Source organism: Photinus pyralis, unplaced genomic scaffold, assembly GCF_008802855.1.
Source record: "Photinus pyralis isolate 1611_PpyrPB1 unplaced genomic scaffold, Ppyr1.3 Ppyr1.4_LG5, whole genome shotgun sequence".
Taxonomy (NCBI): Eukaryota; Metazoa; Arthropoda; class Insecta; order Coleoptera; family Lampyridae; genus Photinus; species Photinus pyralis.
Genome location: NW_022170596.1, coordinates 16,833,070 through 16,853,545, shown reverse-complemented (window position 1 = coordinate 16,853,545; position 20,476 = coordinate 16,833,070). Strand labels below are relative to the sequence as shown.

The 20,476-nt window shown below is 36.5% G+C and overlaps 1 protein-coding gene across 1 annotated transcript in view; it reads right to left on the bottom strand.

Annotated features, from left to right (window-relative positions):
• LOC116170160 (ichor) overlaps nucleotides 1-20,306 on the bottom strand; it is a 39,950-nt gene extending 19,644 nt beyond the window's left edge. The window contains exon 1 of the mRNA XM_031486378.1: nucleotides 19,828-20,306. The gene's annotated coding sequence lies outside the window, so the exon portion shown is untranslated. The remainder of the gene's footprint in view (nucleotides 1-19,827) is intronic.
• Nucleotides 20,307-20,476: the final 170 nt, after the last annotated feature.

Sequence of the window (20,476 nt, the reverse complement as noted above, 5' to 3'; positions counted from 1 at the left end):
AATAAGGTGTCGAAATTGAAGGCATTACGGGTGGCGGTGCCGGTAATTTAGCCACTACTTAGAAAAATAAAAAAGGATGGGCGAGGTTTTAAAAAATATTCTGTTTTTTAGTAATAAATTAAGTGTAAATACATATTTCGCTCTTCCTCCTTTATTCCCCTTGTCGTTATAAATTAGCTACACTGACGATACGTCACGTTTTGGTATTCATGACATTTTCTTCACACCTAATAATGAATATTAAATCACGTTGTTATAATTAATTTTTTGAATGCCATACTTTCTGAAAAACTAGAACCGAAAATAACCGTTATGGAACGAAAAAAATGCGCAGAACCGAACCGGTATTTCTTTTTAGAACCGAAACCGGACCGGAACCGTTATAAATATTTTCGCTTAAATATAAACAGAATCGGAACCGATATTTCATTTGGGTCCGAATTGTGAGCGAATTTCCTCTTCATCCTCTTCTTGGAAGCGAATATTCTGGGGAGAATATTTAGGTGACGAATATGGACGGGCACTTTTATGGAATTATATTTCTGGGAGGCGAATAGCGGGTGGTGAATTTATAGTTGAAATTTAAAAAAATCTTACGCAGCCCTTCTTAATCAAATGACTAGCATATTTCATTATTAACGAGCTCCTAGTGAATTTATAATTTTGCGATATCTGTCTGTCCGTTAGCACGGTAGGCCAAAAAATATGGAAGTCCCTTTTGACATCTTCGTTAGTTATGAACCGAACTGCATGAAATTCAAAATGAGCATAGATTTATCCATATGCAATATCAAACTATAGACATATCTGGGAGCCCGAGTGCTACATTTGTTTATATACCTTTTTATTATCTTAACAAATAATAATGCTGAAATGCACCTGTGCAGACGTGAAATTTTTCGATTAAATTGACTGCTTTCATTCGCCCAAACCAAAGAACGAGGATCTGAGCGCCAAAATCTCACACTTTCGGGTGGACGTAATTCACGCAAGAACGAGCAGTATGTTTCTTGAAAAGTACGCTAAAAAGAAGTGTTTTTTGCGAAGTTTTGAAAGCATTCTTCTTCTATCAATGTTAGTTTCTATACCTAGTAAGAGTAAATCGTTAATTTCTATATCAGTTATAGTGTCTACAATGCGGCAATTTTTCCAAGTTGTCCTCTAGCAATTATCAGGTTCTCAAATTCCCTTCATACGCCCATTTTTTAAATCTCTCAAGTTCCTATCAAACTTTCCTGAAGTTCTCACCAAATTCTTCTCAACTGCTCCTCAAAATACTTTCTCGGTCCTTCCTTCACTTCTCCTTATGATAAAATCAACTCCGGCTTTGATCAAAGTTCCCCTTTCGTCTTCTTGAAGCTCCTCTAAAGTTTTTCGCAAGTTCTTTTCACGTTCCTTTCGAACTTCATTCAATTTTCTGTCAAGTTCTTTTGAGGTTATTCTGAATTGGCTCGTTTGGCTGTTTCTCAGGTTTCGTTCAAGTTCTTATCAGGTTTTCAAATTCCTGCGACCTACGAGTTAAGTTAATATCAAATTCTCTTCAAGATGCTCTTATTTCTTTGAAAGTGACGTAATTTATTAAGCTTTTATTCGTGTACATTTTCAAATGAAATGAATTTGAACAAAAAATGAAATGAATTCAGTCACTTCAGGCGACTTTGTGATTTTGCCTTATCACTGGGGTCACGTTTTGTACCACTAGAGGTAAAATGAAAAAATCAATACGTTCCCTTGTTTTGGTTCGTTCGTGGAACTCCCCTGATCATCTTTGCCAATCAGCATAAGCCACCAATCCGTATACTGCGGAACTTCATGTAAGCAAACCTGTAGATACAGCTCGAAATAGAACGTGGACAAAATAGACTATATCCTCAAAAAGAAAATTGAGGTTGTAGTTGAATGAGCTACATTAATAGGCAATATTTGGTTGGAACTGTTGATTAAAACGAGCTAAATTGTTGTCGCATGTCGACACCAATTTTGTAATAAGTAGTGACAAAATACATGACCTCTTGGGTAATACCAAACACAAACATCTTCCTCCAAATTTGGTAAAAAAATATCCTAAACCCAATGCTAATGTAAAAAATTTCTAATGTCAGCGAGTGAATATGGTACAATGCTCAGTCGATTACCAAATTGGTTTGGTCCCTTTCCAAACGACGCTTATTCGTTCTTGGTTGTGGAAAAAATGTCGACCCATGGACGGGACCCTACAATGGCATTTTATAAATTATGGAAGTTATTAGAACGTGAATAAAACATCCCATAAGCAATTTGTGCTTTACTGTGCTTTCATCCGTAACTTTTCTTATTATTTTGAAAAGACGAGAAAGTTGGACACTCATCGATTGGTTCTCAAAAAAACGCATACCTTTGTAAATTGTTAAAGAACAAGGGAGATGTTGGTTTACTGACTTGCGATAATATCGCACTAATCGTTTTAATTACATTTCATGCATTTGGATTATAATAAAAGCAATACACGTGCACTTACAAGCATGAGCACGTTTTGTATCTCTACGTGAAGGAGGTCAGCTCGTGGAACTTCTGAATTTAAATATTTTTTGCATGCTTTACATTTGCCCATATAAATTTATTTCTGCCAAAGATATATAATTACCTATCGATAAGGCGTTGCGGACATACTAAATGAGTCATTAAATTAACCTTTTTTCCATTCTAACATAAAAGTTTCCACTTACTAGTTATTAGGCAATAGTTTGATGCAGAACTTACCACGCCATTGAATTATAAAGTTGTAAGCGAGGAGAAAGTGGTCGGATTTTTCGAGAATTTATTAATCACGGAGGCAATGACTTCTAAAGGTTCAAAGAATTTAAACAAGAACAGGAGATTCTTTTATATATTAATGATTTTACCATAATCCTTAATTTAGATGCAATTCCGTGTGTGTCCGGGTTCGTCTTGGGTTCCGTATAGAGGTAGTCACGGGAATCGTTTTACTTCAACTGACTGTGGACAGTTGGATGGAATTTCTACTGCACAGTTGAAGAACTAGTGTACCACAGCCGAAAGTACAGAAATTTGACACATTTGCACATGTTGGTTGCTGAACTAAAATTATGAAACTTATTTTAATCTCTGAGAGCACCACGAAAAGTGGGATCAGAAGTTCTAAATGAATGAGCCTTGCCTCGGAATGTCATGGATTGAAGTGCAAATAAAATGAGGCTGCACAGTGCACCTCAGTTTGCAATATATACAGCTGGTGACCTATAAAGATTTGTATAAGCTCATAGAAAAGGCCCTTTAGATGGAGAAAAGGAATTTGATGCTTCTTAAAACATTTGTTAAAAGATGTAGTCGTTCGAACCTGTCCTTGCTTGTTGCCTAGGTTCAGCTTCAACCAGAGATCTGTACCACTTGCAAAATCTACCACCAACAGGAATTTAGAAGAAACTGGAAGAAATACTAGAGAAAGATCGAGAGTTTATGAGAGAAAGGGAGAGAGACACGTGTGACGTACTCGTTGTATTAGTAATAAAAAAATGCTACTCAATACAGTATGTCCTTTTCTGACGGACCATTTAAAAAATAAAGTTGATGATGGCTTCTCTGAAATGAAACGTTGTATTGAAATTCTCTCAACGCTATCTTGTACAGCTCAAATAGTGGCAATGAGAAAGCGTTTTTATTTTTTTGTATCTGTTCAAATAGCACAAAAAAACTATAAACAAAATCGGTCAATTTAGATTTTTGTCGAATATCTTTGGAAGTAATCGGAATTCTCTGGTTTTCTTTAAAGCATGATAATAACTCTTTAATTGCACATCTCTTCTCTAATATGACTATCGTCGTATCTTGTATGGTTTCAGAGACCCCATGATAGATATCCTTATCTTGGACACAGTGTATACTTTTGAGCTGAAGCTAACCATTAAAATTTTGGCATATGTTGTATGCCTTTGGTCATACAATTGATGTAAGCTATAAAATTATAATAGATTTTTTCTGAACTGTAAATTAGGATGCTACTTCATACATGTCAACTGCCCTATCATGTATCAGTGTGTAAGGAATGCTTTCTTTTACCCTCCCCTGCGCGCCCTTGCAGTTAAAGCACATTTCGTTGTCCTTAATTTATTCAGTGCACTTCTTTTTCCATGTTTATCCGTTCACGTTCGTTTCTTGGAGGTTTTCCCCCTTTTAACTATTCCTGGCCTTCTTGTTCGTTTGGATTTTAGAAGTTGTCATTGCCAATTGCATGATATTTCTAGCTTCTGATGTTATCCGATAGTATGTTCCCATTTTTAATACTTTCGAGATGCTTAATTATCCTCGTAAAAGCTTGGAGTTTCCAGTGCATTCTTTTACCAAACACTTTCTACCAGGCCCGTAGCCAGAGGTGGCAAACGGCTTTCTAGATGGGGCTTAAGAAAAAAGTCTTGATAACTAAGTTTTTACTCCAAATTACCTTCTGCAAATTTTTGGTCTTTTTTTTCAGAGTCTAGAAATGACAAATTTGACAACCTTTGTTGTGTCATTGCTATCCTTGGGGCTTGGAGGTTTATTTATCCTCGCCAAGACCGAAAAATAGACAATAGGCACTATTGTAGGTATATATGGGGCCAGACCATGCTGTAGGTGGGACCTGGTCACCCCCTGGCTACGTGTCCCCTTTTCTACTTTAAGGTTTATTTGATAGTACTTTCTTGTGACCCAGTGACATGGGAAACACGTGTCAAAACTTTCAGTACGAATATCTGTAGAACGGAGTGTCAGAGGAGGGCACTCTCAAAGGGCGGAAGATGGTCCATACGAGACACATCTCCTGCCGATGTAAATCTTAATTGTGAATATCTTTTCGTGTTTGAGGAAGATACCTACAAAGGGAAAAACAATACTTAGGAGAATTTCTCTAAGCACTTGATTCTTCTTACATTATATAGCGTAGATTTTGGGATGGGTGTCAGTAATGATATCCAATTCACTCTCTCTTCTTTGAATAATAACAATATATACTAGATCCAAAGATCATTTCTGTGTAAAGCTTTATGCAGCTTCGCCGATTTGGTATAGTTTGAAATGTTTAAAGATGTAGGGACCAAATTTACATTTTTGAAAGGGCATGTACTATTATTAAAAGGATACGCGGACTCTTCGATCCACATAAAGCAAAGAGTGTATTTTAAACAAATATCTTAGCAAAAATATATGAAGCTTACGATTAACTGGGACGGAGGGGTCTCATTAGGTAACGTGAGCATATTTTGACTGAAGTTTTGGGTTTGAGAAAGCTGTGTGAATAATGGATGCCGTTTCTGCAAACAATAGAACAAAAACGCTCGAATGCAGTTTTCGCAACAACGTTTGAAGTATTTTACGCGCCCTTACATTCTAAATCAAAACTAGAGGCTAAGGTGCGAATCAAACATCTCCAAATTGGACTGGAGCTGTGGAGGTAACTGAGGAGATATCATCTCAACAAAATCCGGGTAGCTGAGGATAACACATGTCGCCTCTGCTTCGAGGAGGAAGAGACAGCGGAACACATAATCTGCTAGTGTGAAGCTCTCTCCATACAGAGATCACAAGACCAGGGTGAGCAATAGCACCTCAGCAGATCAGGGAGTTGCAGCCGGAGAGGATCCTCAGATTTTTTTTAAGAAACTGCATCTCCCGGAGTAAGGGGAACGCACAATAGATCCAAGGGTAGCGTAGGTGTGAAATAGCCCAACCCAAGAAAAAAAAAGGATGTAAAAAGTCGACAGAATTCTTGTCTCTCATACAAACGTTTGCCAAAAGTAGTGAATTGAAGTACAATTGTTGGACTATCCACCCTATTTGTCTACATTTAACTTCCTTGGTATTTCTGACTGATTTATTTCTTTAAAAAAATTCATGCCTTTGGTTTGAATATTTTTTTCTATCCTTAGAAGCTTCTAAACGTGGAAGGGGAAAAACTGCTTAAATCCTAGGTTAAAGGTATTTTCAGAAATTCGCTGTTGAAAAATCTAGATCTGGACCATCTTAATATCACACATCCACTTCGCCAAGGCGCATTATTTCCCTCTTATCATATCACAATCAATAATGGAAACCCATCATTGTGACTTAAAATTTTGTACGTATCAACACTACATGTGTAATGGGAGGCCGCTTTGCAGTTTAAAAAATTATTTTTTCGAAGTTTCGTTCAATATAGGGACATTTACATATGTACCGCTTCGTAGTAAACGTGAACGAAAGTATGTCTAGAGATAAGGACGACAACAACGTGCATTTCGAATAAAACTCAGGCGAGTTCGACCGTGTTGCCAGTTCTAATAACCGCTGCGACGGAAAGGTGCCGGGGGGGGGGGGTGCTTTTATAAGCAAAGAGAACAAACACGAACAATTAGTTCGTGAAATTTTATCGGGTAGTATTCGCAGCTTAACTTCTATTGTTCGGTCGACAAATTGGCGCGTTTATTAAATTTCGATTGCGTAACAGAAAAAGTGTTCTTAGTTTAATTATAACTTGTGACAAAGTGCGAGTTATTGGCAATTTTATGTTTAGGCGAAGCAGCGAGTGGGGATAGAGATCCAAAGAGCAGAGCCGTTTACAATTGGTGATTAAAATGTATGCGAATAAACTGTTCTGGGTCCTCGCAACGCTTGATACGCCCAAACGTGAGCGAACCAATGAATATAAAAATCGTCGTTATAAATAAAGAACTTTATTTTATAGCAGACGATAAATTGATATTTTAATAGGTTCGAATGAGTAGGTTAAGTGTCTCTTTAACCGTAAGGGAAAATAAAGGAAAACAAATCATTATGCATTCCCATTACATCTGTCATTCATAATAAAATAGGACGCGGAGCACGATATAAAATGAAGTTCAGAACAGAATTCTGCTATAAAATAAAGTTTTGTATTATAGACTATGATAAAGAGAAACTAACCATCTCGTGAATGTTAACATTTTTCACTCGATGGTTAAAACATTCCTTTATCGTAAATAAAGCTCTGCTATCAGCGGCATACAGTAAAAAATTAAAGACAATTGATTTGTGCAATTACCCGCAGAAAAACTCAATTAGTAAATGGGCACAATTAATGTTCAGTACAGTGATGAATTGGCTTTTTATTCCTGTGCATAAACAAGATCTCGATCCATACTTTCAAAAACCTGAAGCAGGTTTGCTTATATTCGCAATTTATATGGATACCTTTGTACTAAAAATTCCATTCAATAAGAAGCTGATATTAAGGGCGGCGCAAAAAGTTTAACTGTACCGTCACGAAACGATTATTATTAAGAATTAATTAAGAAAACTTTTGAACTCTTGAGGGAAATTTTAGAACTTTTTAATTTTAGAGCTTTATGAATATTAGGAATCTTAACAACTTCTTGACTATTTATTGATCTTATTAATCTCAGGAAATATTAGAATCCCACAAACCTGAAGAGTGTGAGGAACCAATGAACCTTAAAGTATTCTAGAAGTCTTAGGATTTCTAATAATTATCGAACTCCTAAGACTAATTTTAGAAATCGGAATTTTGTAAATCTTACAAATCCCAAAACTTGAGACATGATTCTAATGTAGGGTTGCTCAGTTGTGTTCGAAAACCTTGGTAATTTTAGAAATTCTGGAAATTTCTCGTGCTTTGAAAATTTTGAAAAGGTTAAACATGTAACATCGGCACAATACGACGCAAGTGCTCAACAGATACGTAGTACAAAGTAGCAGGGATGCAGTGTGATTTTTAAAACAACCAGGTTGCATCCCAGATACTACTATTTATTAAAACACATCGTCTACCAGCCATTAACATTCCATCATTAAGAGTATTAGAAATATTAGTCGTCCTAGTAAACTTTTTGGATTAGGAACTGTATCGCAGACCTTAAGAACCTTATGTATCATAAGAGTACAAAGAGTTTGAGAAATCTGGGATCTCAAATAGCTTGTGGTCGATTGACCTAGTAATCGAATTATTTATTATTACCAAATATATAATCGCGCTCGATCGATACGCGAAATAACAGAGTGCGACATCAACGAAAAAAAGTTTAAAAACGAATCATATAACCCGATCGGGCCCAATTGTGCATCTAAACCATCCGGAATTCAGTCGCAAACACATAGAGGAATTTTATACATAACGATATTGATTATCCGACAATTATTTTTATAAAAATTAAAACCCGATTATCGATTATTAATCCATTCTTTTTGTACTCTAACTCATTAAAAATTGAGCTGGAGACCGCACTCGGTAAGAGGGTTCTCGTAAACCTCTACCTCATGACAGTCTACTCAAAGAATGAGTTCCTTCTCTTCGAATCGCACATTTCTGGACTTTGATTTTGACGAAATTACCGTTAATTACTGAAATTAAAAAAACAATGGACAGGATTTAATTCCAATTCACAAAAATTAGCTTTTCAGAAACGAATTCACGTTTTTTGGAGAAGCAACTTTGAAAAAAGTTTCTTGTATTATGATTTTTAAAAAAATTAAGGGAGAAAGGTAAATTGTGGCACTATTTTCAATATAGCAAAACATTTTGGTAAAATAGAAAATTGTACTTTCGCGTCCTTACCATTTCGCATTTTTCCTTTATCGAACCAATTTTGTACTAAGGCGTTGTAAAATTGTTATTTATACACATTTCGTTGAGAAGTCGTACCAATATACTCGTATAGCGGCGACAATGTGCAATAATTAAAGGTGAGGCATTTTTCATAACGTAATTGGTTTGCATCGATGCCTAATTAAGTGTTTATTTCCTATGTTGGATACATGTGGATTCCACCTCCGATTCCACCGCGAAAAGCACTCTCCACATATCAAACTCGTTTCGATACCATAGGTTTTCCCTCGGTCAAATTTTGTTCTTGTTCTCTCTTTGTTCGTGCAGTACTATTCCCCCAAAACCTTTGCGTATTTTCCACCCCTTCGATTCGTAGAGGAATAAAAATCACGGAAATATAGGTTTTCTATTATCAAACAAGCGATTGGGTTTTATTAAAATAAAATTAAATTAAATTAAAATAATTACTACTGCACAGAAAATTGATTATTTTTTGCCCATGGGACTCATCGAAAGTGTTTGAATTCATTTTTAAAATGCAAGAGAGCTGCATTCGAGGTCCCGAGTAGCTTTGCGACTGCAGCGATGGATTTATGGACGAGGTGATGTATTTTCAGACGGGTTTCTCAAAGGTATCGGGTCCCTCGATTATTGGTGCCTGGTGGACTTTATACAATCTCCATGTGCTGCACTTTTGAAGCAGATTGTTCGTGTTTTAGCAACCTAAAATTGAAATACGATCGAAGCAATAAAGTTGACCAGTTTACAAATTTTAGTACGCTTATAGTAGGTAGAAAATGAAATATATTGGTAACACTGGTCAACGACAAATCGACGACATTGATCTTGAATTTTAGAATGCAATGGTTTTGTAAGAGTAGCAACGCCTTGGTAATTTCCGACATTGCAGGGCAAGATGTTGTAACGCCATGCATGGTACGTGTTCGATGGTATGTTGCAATTAAAATGTTTATTTCATATTTCTAATCGATTCCTGTGCATTTTACATCACGTGAAACTCAGTTGTACAGCAGAAGTTTCACAGAAGTCGACAAAACTATACAAAAACCATAATTAATATAAAACTTTCTACACTACATCATTAATTGTTTAATGCAACCTGACTTGTTCTGGTTACCATATGTATAGAAAAATGTTTAAAAAGTAAAACCGTGTAATTGTGGTACATGCACGAAATTAATTTTAGGAAAGTCACGATGCGCCTAGCTGTAACTGTCGGCTAACTTTTGACAAGAACCAAAACGTTTTAATCCAGGAGAAGGTCCAGGGAGATGTCATAAACCGTTGACAATTTAATTGGGGTACGTTTATGGATCGCAATAAAAACCGTTTTATCCTTCGCCATGCCTACGTGTTTTGTTCAAATTGGAGCTACCGTAATTCGAAAAATGCAAGTCCCCGATAACTAACGGCTACTCTCCGCGTAATAAAACGAAAAAAAGGTTAAAGTCCGAGATTTACCCCCATTCAAAGTGAATGACCAGCTGAAAAAGGTCTTTAACCTTTTTTTCTCGAACGGCCTCGCGTGCACCCCTGAAGTCCCCAGCTGCGCGTCGGATAAGTTTCTCCGCTCGAGAAGTTGTGACACTCTCCATGGAAAGTGAATTCGCAACATCATCATCATAGCGCGCGATACCGTTTTTCCCGTTTTCTTTTCTCCGCTATTTAACTACACGTAATTAGGCTCCGATGACGAGAACTCATATCAAAACATCGAATTGTCTCGTTGCAATCGCAAAGAATATAGCAACCGGAAGACCAGTCGGTGAATACACCTTACTGGGGGGGTTCGGAGGGACCCGGAGCTACTGAAAGTGGGGTTAAGTAGACCACTGACCCACTTTACCATCAACGCATACTTGACTTGTGCTTGTCTTTGTGCCGAAGAAGTCAAGTATGAGATTAATCAAGATTAGGAAGATGTTGTATTACCAACTATGAAATATAACTGAGCATTGTTGAAACTTTTTGTTATTTTACGCTGTGAAGAAATACTCCGAGTGACACATTATAATTTTGTAACAGCGTCAAAAACATTTGTGTCATTAACATTTGGTACATCATTCGTTTTAGTTACATTTTCATTTCTTGGTAGATGAATTCTTTAGCTGAAAAAATCGGCCATCGCATCGTAAAGAGAAGAAACCCTCTTTCAGGTTTCGGTTTAATTATCTTATAGCTGAAGAAGTAAACCGTAATATTTCGTGTCTTATTCTTCCTGTTTGTCTGCCAGCCTGTAAACTAACAGGCTCGTATTTGCAGTGATTTTCCAAAATTATTTGCCCCCTAGTAAATCAAAGGTACCACTATTTCCAAAACGTTTCCGATATTTCAAACACATTGCCGGCAATTTCTAAAGATTTTTCAAAACGTCTAGTAACGTACCCCTATTTTCAGAATCGAGTTCAGAACTATCGAACGTTTGCTAAATATTTCTAAAACGTTCGATATTTTGGGTACATTTCCGTCATTTTTCTAAAGAGGTATAATTCTCCAAAATAAGCTATTCAGAAATAAACTCAAAAAAATTAAATGCTTGCGTCTTTTTCGCTTAGAACGACAGTTTTACGTCTAGTAACGTACCCCTATTTTCAGAATCGAGTTCAGAACTATCGAACGTTTGCTAAATATTTCTAAAACGTTCGATATTTTGGGTACATTTCCGTCATTTTTCTAAAGAGGTATAATTCTCCAAAATAAGCTATTCAGAAATAAACTCAAAAAAATTAAATGCTTGCGTCTTTTTCGCTTAGAACGACAGTTTTTTATAAATCTTTTACATTTGATCTATCCAATATAAACTCGGTTTCCCTAAAATAACTCGGTACCACTTAAATTGCATAATTTCACTTCTCTACACAAAAGGTTTTCGTCAATTGTTTAAATTTATTACATTTGTTCGGTTTAATTGACTCAGAAATTACAACAAAAATTACCCATCAGGTTTATTGGGATTGCGAAAGACCTGGATAAACTTTATCGAACCATTTTTGTTTCTGTTTCTTGAGAGCACCACAGAAATCATATCACTTTTACTCGGAAGTATTTTTTGTACTCACATTTCCTTTACAAGGAACACAGATACTGTCAGTTTTGTATTGTATCGTCCGGGAATGTCACTTTTGTGTGATTTTTAGGACTCAAATGAGCCCCTGCCAGCTTTGTTGGCTTCGACCTGACTAGCGATCGCTCTTGAACACCTTATGTGCGGATTAAATTGTTCTAAAACGAACAGATTTTCAGCCTTGTGGCACTATCTCTTGGGCGAAGTGCTCGAGGTAGGCGATGTGTCCCTAGGCACGATTGGGCGAAGTGGTCTTGTTGGGTGTTGTGTCCCTAGCGAAGAGGTGTGCGACGTGGTCCTTTGGGTATTTCATCTGCGAGTTGGTAGGCATTTTCTCCAAAGGTTCCTAATGGGGGTGTGACAAAATCTGGTGTCAATTATAGGTAGGTTAAGCTTGTGTCAATGAAATTTTATAACTGACGCTCTTTGGGCAAATGTTGGGAAAAAATTACAATCGCAATTCTTGCTACGACAAACGAAACACTTCAAATCATACTACATTCAATCAAAACATACGTTAAATAATGTCATGTAATCGTAGGTACGCGTTCACTTAATGGTTATTTATTATCCAAGACGATTAGTTTCCCTTTATCGTCGTGTATACTACAAAAAATTTATTTTATAGCAGCGGCCGTAGAATAACACTTCTAAAAGTTCTGTGGGTATTTAATTTAGACGTTCAAAATAGCAAGCTTAGGTTTTCCCGTCGTTTCCATGGGAATAATCTTATATTCTGTTCTGAACTTCATGTTATTTCGTCCTCCGCATCCCATTTTTAATAAGAATGACAAATGTCATTGGAATGCATAATAATTTGTTTCAATTTATCACCTTGCCGTTAAGCTTTATCTTATCTCTATCCTTACTGTTAAAGAGACACTTAGTCTACTCATTCAAACCTTAAAATGTCAATTTAACATATTCCTCGATCCATTACTGTATATATGTCATCCCCTGGTAAATTAGGAAAAAGTTTGTTTCTATTCCCTCTGCCACCCAATTTTGTTGGCTTACTTATTTGTTCATTTTAGTGCGCGCTATCTTCACCTCCAGCTGAAATCCCGATAGACTAGTTGCTCTGGTTACTACGAGCATAAAGTTTCACTAATTGGCCACTTAAGCATCAATCAAAAAGTTTATAGGTACATAGATGGCACTGTATTTGGAAAAACGAAATATTGTTAGAAACGGGTGCAACAGAGGCCATCGTAAGACCTGACTGGTTATCAAGCTCTTGTGCTGGGAGAGCTGACGGTCGATATTGGTATTGGATTCATGAAAGGGCCGCGAGAAGTGTTGGTAACAGAGATAGTCGATGAGGTGTTTTTGGGAATGGGTAAGAAAATTCGGATTTACGATAGACCTGAAGAATGTACTACTTCGAGTAGACCATGAAGAAAACTGCGGGATGGAACCCAATTATACCAATCTGGGTCGAGGAATTTTGATTGGCAAGGTGCTAGTAAATGCTAAACAACTAACGCATGTTCTTCTGACTCCCGACCAAGTTAAAAAGGGCAACGGGATTAGAACGCGTGCCAACAGTCAAGAGTTGCCTAGGACTGTGTCTCCGCTACAACCGAAGTCCGTGTTGCGAGACGCAACAGTTTTAAGAGGAGGGCAGTGTAATGAATATTCCAGAAATCCCGAAGGACTTCGAGGCGCCATGAAAAATTAGTCGATCGAGATTTCTGGAATATTCGCTACAGTATTATTTTATGCATAAACATACAGCTAACGCAAGCGGGAATTCAACTTTCGCGTCCGTTCCAGGATTCGAAGAATCGCACATTTATATATTAATAGGTGTTTATAACCAGTTAGATTGCAGTGTTTCCCAAACTGGGGGCACGCCCCCTAGAGGGGTACGAGGCGCTATTAAGGGGGGCGCGAGATCCCTTGTCTGTTTGACGCAAATATTTACCTTTAATATATTTGTGGTATTTTTATGTAAAATTCGGTAAATTCGCCTTTTTTTGCTGATGAAAGCATCGAGGTTGCACAATGTTGCCACATGATAGTGTATGTGCGATGTATGATGGTGCCATAAAATAAGTTATGTTTTATGAGTCATATACAATTTTTTTAGCATCGTAGGGAAGTTGGAAAAAAATCACTAAGGTTTTGTTCGAAAATGACATTTTTCGGCAAATATTTCAGTGATTCTGCCATATCTTCAAAAGTAACCCTTTAATTGCGCAGTTTTGACCATCGTCGTATCTCCTATAGTTTTGGAGATCTTTATCTTGGACAAAGTGTATATGCGGCAAGTAACAGCATAATTAGTTAACCCTCCGAATCGCAAGTCCCAACGAAGCGAGTGACCATATTTACTCATTCATTTTATTGCGCTTGTCTGTCTGTGCGTCCATCTTAAAGATTTGCTCAGAGGCCACTTTGAGCTTTCGTATAATGCGGTAGCTTATATCCTCTGTTCGTGCAAAGAGCTTTTCAATTAGTTTAATGGAAGGGTTCGACTGGGATACGCTGACAAAACCCACGTGGAGTGGGTAAGATACATTTTTTTAAAAGGAATGCAAATCCAGCGTCCACTAACCTACTCCTAAGTGTCAAAATTGTGATAATTTGAACCTGCAAAATCGCGACATTTTGTGTACGTGTACGTGGGCGTTATTCAAGGCGAAGTCGACACCTTTAGTTTTATAATCTTAAACCACCATCTAGTCGAAACCGTAAATGTTAGCGTTAATACATTCTGCTCTTGACAACAATAAAGTCAAATTAATGTTGGTTACCACTACGAAAAAACATCTGGGATTACGCAAGAGGAACAGTGCACGTACCTACATCAACAAAATTACAGTTGCATTTCCAATTCCAGATAATCATCGTTGGTGGTAATTGTTTTAGAATTTATTCGCTGGCACATTTGCCTCGTTACTTCATTTAATGGACTCTCGCACCAAAAAAAAGGTATTATGAATTTATAACAAGCCCAACCAAAGGGATCTTTAGAATCATTTCTGAGGTTAGTGGTAGGCACCACCATTATAGGACTCTCAATTTTAAACAGATCTGAGTTTGTGTAAAAAATTTTAGTTAATAAGGTGAGTGAGTGAGTCCGGGAGGTGTAATACTAAAATTTTTGGTTTGTACTTTAAACAGCGTCCAATGAGCCAAGGGAAGGCTCAATATCTCCAATTGTCCGTTTACCAATATCTTTGAGATAGATCAAATGATAAGGTTTTATTAAGATGTAATAATTGGCCATTTGGTGTGGTAGTATTTAGGTGCGACTGTGCGAAAGTGAAACTAATCACCCCAATTTTGCCGACATTCTGGTACAAACCCTCTTGCTCAGAAAGGTCTTGTGGGAGTGACAACGTGTTCACAAATGGTCACAAAATACAACAGTTTTTCAATGTAAAATTTGTAGAACCACGACAAGCAGATACGAAGAATCGCATACGATTTCAGTAGGGGAATTTTTTGGCACTAGGCTAGCCTTTCAAACGTGACATTTAATCCGGCTCATATTGAACTTTGAGGATTTGACGTCGCTGTCCCTTTTCCTTCGACAGACGGACGGACAAAACCAGGGAATTTCTTTCGAAAAATTCCTCCAATTATCGCCGAAGTTCATTTCAAGCTTTTTTTTGAATCTTTAAAGCGCGACTTCGCGGAAACTAATCACTTGATTTAGAAAAAAATAAAAGCGGTTCTGAAAATCCTTCCAAATTACAGATCATTTGACTCCTCTTCCCATTTAAAAATTTGTGGTTTGCAACCGCCAGTACAGGGTTAAAGTTGCAAGAAATATTTTTCTGTAAAAATTGGCCCTCCTCTAGATAAAAAATTGACCGGGTTTTGCATTTTTGTCGAGTTTTGGGAGGGTACACATTTTCCCTGTGTGTATAAGGAGTAGTTATTTTCATTGGGAACTGATCGAATGGCGCAGAAAAAACACCTGAATGAGAATTACACAACCTCCTCCAATAAAGATTAGTATCATAGCTGCAGGTCTATATCTCAGAGTTTTCATAATCACTGATCAACAGAAAAAATTGCATGAGATGTTTACAAAATTGAAGCTTAAACTTCTGTCTTTCAGTCTTGGCCTGTCACAGTATGAGTTTCAAGTGTTTGGAACAAATATTGGAAAACGAGTCAAAATGCGAAATAACAGTGAAATTTTCTTAGGTTCAAATGGGCTGAGCAGTACCCAGCAAGTATTTTATTGTACCACAAACAGAATCAATCTAGCTACATTTGTTTCTGAGATATAGGGTGGAAACGATACGTTTGACTTTTTGGGATGTTATCATATCTACAAATGTAAGAGAGTAAAAAGGTAAAAACTGCCTATTTAGATATTTTTGCGTCAGTGGCGTAGTCAAAAAATTGTTTGAGCCATTGTTTCTGCGATTTGAATCAAAGTATTTTTTAAATACAGCACTCTGTATTAACATCAATTTGTTCTTGATTACATTGCAGTATCAACATTTATTATTTTATACAATTATATATTATATTATGTCATATTTTTCAAATTTTTGGTCACATGTTTCTACTGTCAATCATTTTTATTGATTGCTATCGACTGCCTTAGTTACCATGGATACAATAAACAAAACAAAATCTCCACGAATCAACGGCCCAGTATTTAAAAACCATACAAAATAAGAGTGATATTTTATTAGGTTCACATGGGCTGAGCAGTATCCAGCAAGTATTTTAGAGACAGACAGAATCAATCTAGCTACATTTGTTTCTGAGATACAGGGTGGAAACGATACGTTTGACTTTTTGGGAAAAAAGGTAAAAACTGCCTACTTAGATATTTTTACGTCAGTGGCGTAGTCAAAAAATTGTTTGAGCCATTGTTTCTGCGATTTCAATCAAAGTATTTTTTAAATGCAGCCCCCTGTATTAACGTCAATTTTTTTTCTTGATTACATTATAGTATAACAACATATATTTTTTTTTATATAATTGTATTTTATGTCATATTTTTCAAATTTTTGAAGACACGTACTGTCAATCATTTTTATTGATTTATATATTTTTTTATATAATTATATTTTATGCCATATTTTTCAAATGTCTGAAGTCACATGTTTCTACTGTCAATCATTTTTATTGATTGCTATCGACTGCCTTAGTTACCATGGATACAATAAACAAAACAAAATCTCCATGAATCAATGGCCCAGTATTTAAAAACCATACAAAATAAAGTTTTTGTTTTTAGTTCGTGGCATTTAAAAAATACCAAATTTGGGTCAAATCTCAAAAACGATGGGCAAAAACTTTTTTTGACTACGCCACTGGATTTTACGTACAAATATCTAAAATAAGCAGTTTTTACCTTTTTCTATGTTACATAGGTAGTAAGATATGATAACATCCCAAAAAGTCAAACTTTCCTTTTTCACCCTGTATCTCAAAACGTAGTGATTCTGTTTGTGGTACTAAAAGTTTCACAAAAAAAGTGCATGTGATTTGGTAGAAAGAATTTCTGTCCCTTTCATGCTACAACGACAAGGTACACTCGCTTTGAGAATGGAGTGTTCATGCCTCGGTTCATGTTGTTTGTTTTCGATAACGGAGACGGAGAACATAATTCAGAGATGTTCATATGTATGGAGTAAAGCCATTTGAAGCGATATTTATTCACTATTGGGAAAAACTGAAACAGATCAATTTTTATTCATAATTTGATAATTTACAGTACACAAATATACCTAATCTCCTCTTTGAATTATAAGCACCCTCTTAAAAAATTTAATTATAAAGGGGTAGTGCGAGGGGTAGTGTGGCACTTTGTTTGGGAGGGATTTTAATTCTGTGTTACAGGTTTTTTAATATGATGCAATCAGAAATGAGATGTGTAAAATTTAGTCCTCATCACAAAATGCTATGTAAAATGAAGTATTTTATTATTTCGTGCATTTTACAATTGAAAATACTGAATAATAAATGTGACATTATTTTTTTCATTCTGGCTCTATAGGCATTATCAAAATTTTAGTTCTTCAAAATTAATTTTGTCATTTATGACTGCTCCAAATTTAAGAAAAAAGCGGTATATTGTTAAACAGATAATTAAAACCTATTTAAAACAAGGTGCCACATGACCTGCCCTTTAATTTAAAGTCGAGGGGGGACTTATAATTCAGAGGGCGTGCTATAGGGGTTAATCGTATTATTAATTCCCCAATTAAGAACAAAAATCGATTTCGTTTAATTTTTTTCTCAATACTACAAATTAACGCTAAAATGATAATAATAATAATAATATATTTACTGAACACATACATACTATGAAACGTGCTCAATGGGTTTATGATCGGCAGTGCCGTTTTTCACATATCCCCTTAAATGAATGTATTCCATACTCTATATGGGGTAAAATTATTGAAATTACATCACGATTTGCTGTACCACCAGAGAAACAATTCTTTTGAACGGTTACCTGCCTCATTATACAACACACTGCGTTTCCCAAAAAAATGCTGCTTTATTTGCAATATCAATTATACGTATACAAAGAAATGTCCAATTGAATACTGCCCTTAGCAACAGGACTGGGTGCACGGAGAACCAGAGAAGGCCCTTTTTTCCCTACCCGTGATCCTAACTCGAGTGAATCAGATTCCTCCAAAAGGGCAAATTCTATTTTTCGCATCGTTCTCATTTGTCCAATTAATGAAGCGCCTCAATTGAAGTTAATCAAGTTCACTTTCTGAAGATTGGTATTACGGATATACAGTCAAGAGACACGACCCTAAAGAATATTTTCACCTTTTGCAAAACACTACAGTTTGAAGAGTTGTACCACCGAAACCAATTAATATCGAAGGGCCGTTGGCCTTAAATTGCCACAAATTAATCTTTTTGAATATTGGATTTAGAATTAATTTATATCAAAAATTATATGGTTTATGGCCGTTTGCACCGACAAATTTAAGCGGAGCTTAGCTTAAGCATAGCTTAAAATCCATGGCAACCATTGTCTCAATAATCGTTGGATTATCCATAATATTGGATTTTAAGCTACGCTTAAGCTAAGCTCCGCTTAAATTTGTCGGTGCAAACGGCCATTAGTGATATAAGGCGAACACTTAACATGAGGGTAAAGTTTCGTGGTTTTTCGACCACAGAGTTTTCGGGATTGCAGTCGTCATTATCCACCAGGGAGAATTTTTTGTTTTATCCGTACGCATGATGGATTTTCAAAAAAGTTTCAAGCGGTCTTGGTTGGAGGTCGTTAGTCAAATGAACAAAAATGGTTTCTTTTTCTTTTTGTTTTTTTGGAACTGAATATTTGCAAAACAACCCTCTAAATATAACACATCCCAAATTCTTCTACTTTATAAAACATGCAGAGGATTTATGAAAATACTCAAAGACGCGATAATATTCACAATTTCTGTGCAAAGCGCGTGTTCGTAATGGTCTACGACGTAAGTTTAAAATAAGAAAGCGGATGTCTTTATCACAAACAACATAAAATATTGATGTCGGCAAGCAATTTTAAGATCGTTTACAAGGAGTGCCAATTGGTGAGCGTTGGTGCTTCTAATTAGTGCCTGAAGATATCGGTAGCTTCTCTGCGTCTACTACTAACGCATAATTCTTCAACAGAACTGCTTCATTTAATGATGAAGCGCATTACGGAAAAAAATATATATGGCGGGATACCGTCTTCCTTCACACGTACCCTAATTTTCCTTAATTATTCAATTAAAATACCAGACAAATGGTACCATTTAAAGGTTTTGCTTAAAATATAGGTCCCCGAATGTAAAATTTTCATTGTTTTAAAGTGGATGGCTATAGCTGGTATCGTGTATAATCAAGCAGAAATAGGCCAAATATCTGTATTTGTTAGTGTAATTATTTATTAGGTACATAGGATCAAAGTTTACTTCTACCTAGAGAGTAGAGAGTACGTTGACTTACCTACATAAAATCGCATAAATATAAACACGAAGCTTATGAATGAATGTTTACATATTCCTATTTGGCTAATTCAATGATTCATTCTTGCACAATAAATTCTTAATTCGGATCCCTCAATGTTAATGGCTACGTTACTTTATCTCAATGCAATTATCACTCTTTCGCTATCGGAGAAATGTTTACACTTCTCAGCCTCTGGCGTCCTTGGATATTGCCAAGGTGGTACCTAAGCAAGAATTACAAACTCAGAAAAGATACTCACAGATTCGGTTTGTCCAATATAAAAAAATGATGTGGGTCACTGTTGTATATCCGATAATTAGCACTATATGTCCGTTCTACTTTGCTTCAAAAAATTAGGAGGCGACACTGAAAAATCCACACTGAGAAAAATCATCCGCATCACCGCTTCGGTCTGTGCAAAGAACTTTTGGCCGTAAGCAGCATAGTCGACAAAATTGGGGTATAATCACGGACTATCACAATTTAACTTCCTATAAGTATGTTTTCATGTCATTGTTATCGGCTCTACAAGAAGCGTAATGTAGAGCGCCGCGATTTCTGTCCTCTGGAGCGCCGACACAATTTTTAAAAACTCTGGACACAAAACACACAATAGAAACGCACAGTTTACGCGGCAAAGACGAAATTCGCGAGCTCGGTACCGGAGTAGGTTGACCCAAAAAAGATCGATCTTGCAATTTTTTCCAGTACCAATGTGATGACAATGACAGAGGATACACTACTGGACACTGCAGAAGCCCTACCAGCTCCCAGAGACCCCCTGATTTCCCCGCCGAAGAATAACTGTACCTGTTGTAGAGGCTTACCGCGTTAACCTACATACACGTGGAGGGGACACCACGATGTCTGGAGGATGGCTACGTATCTTCGGTGAGTATTCCGAAGCC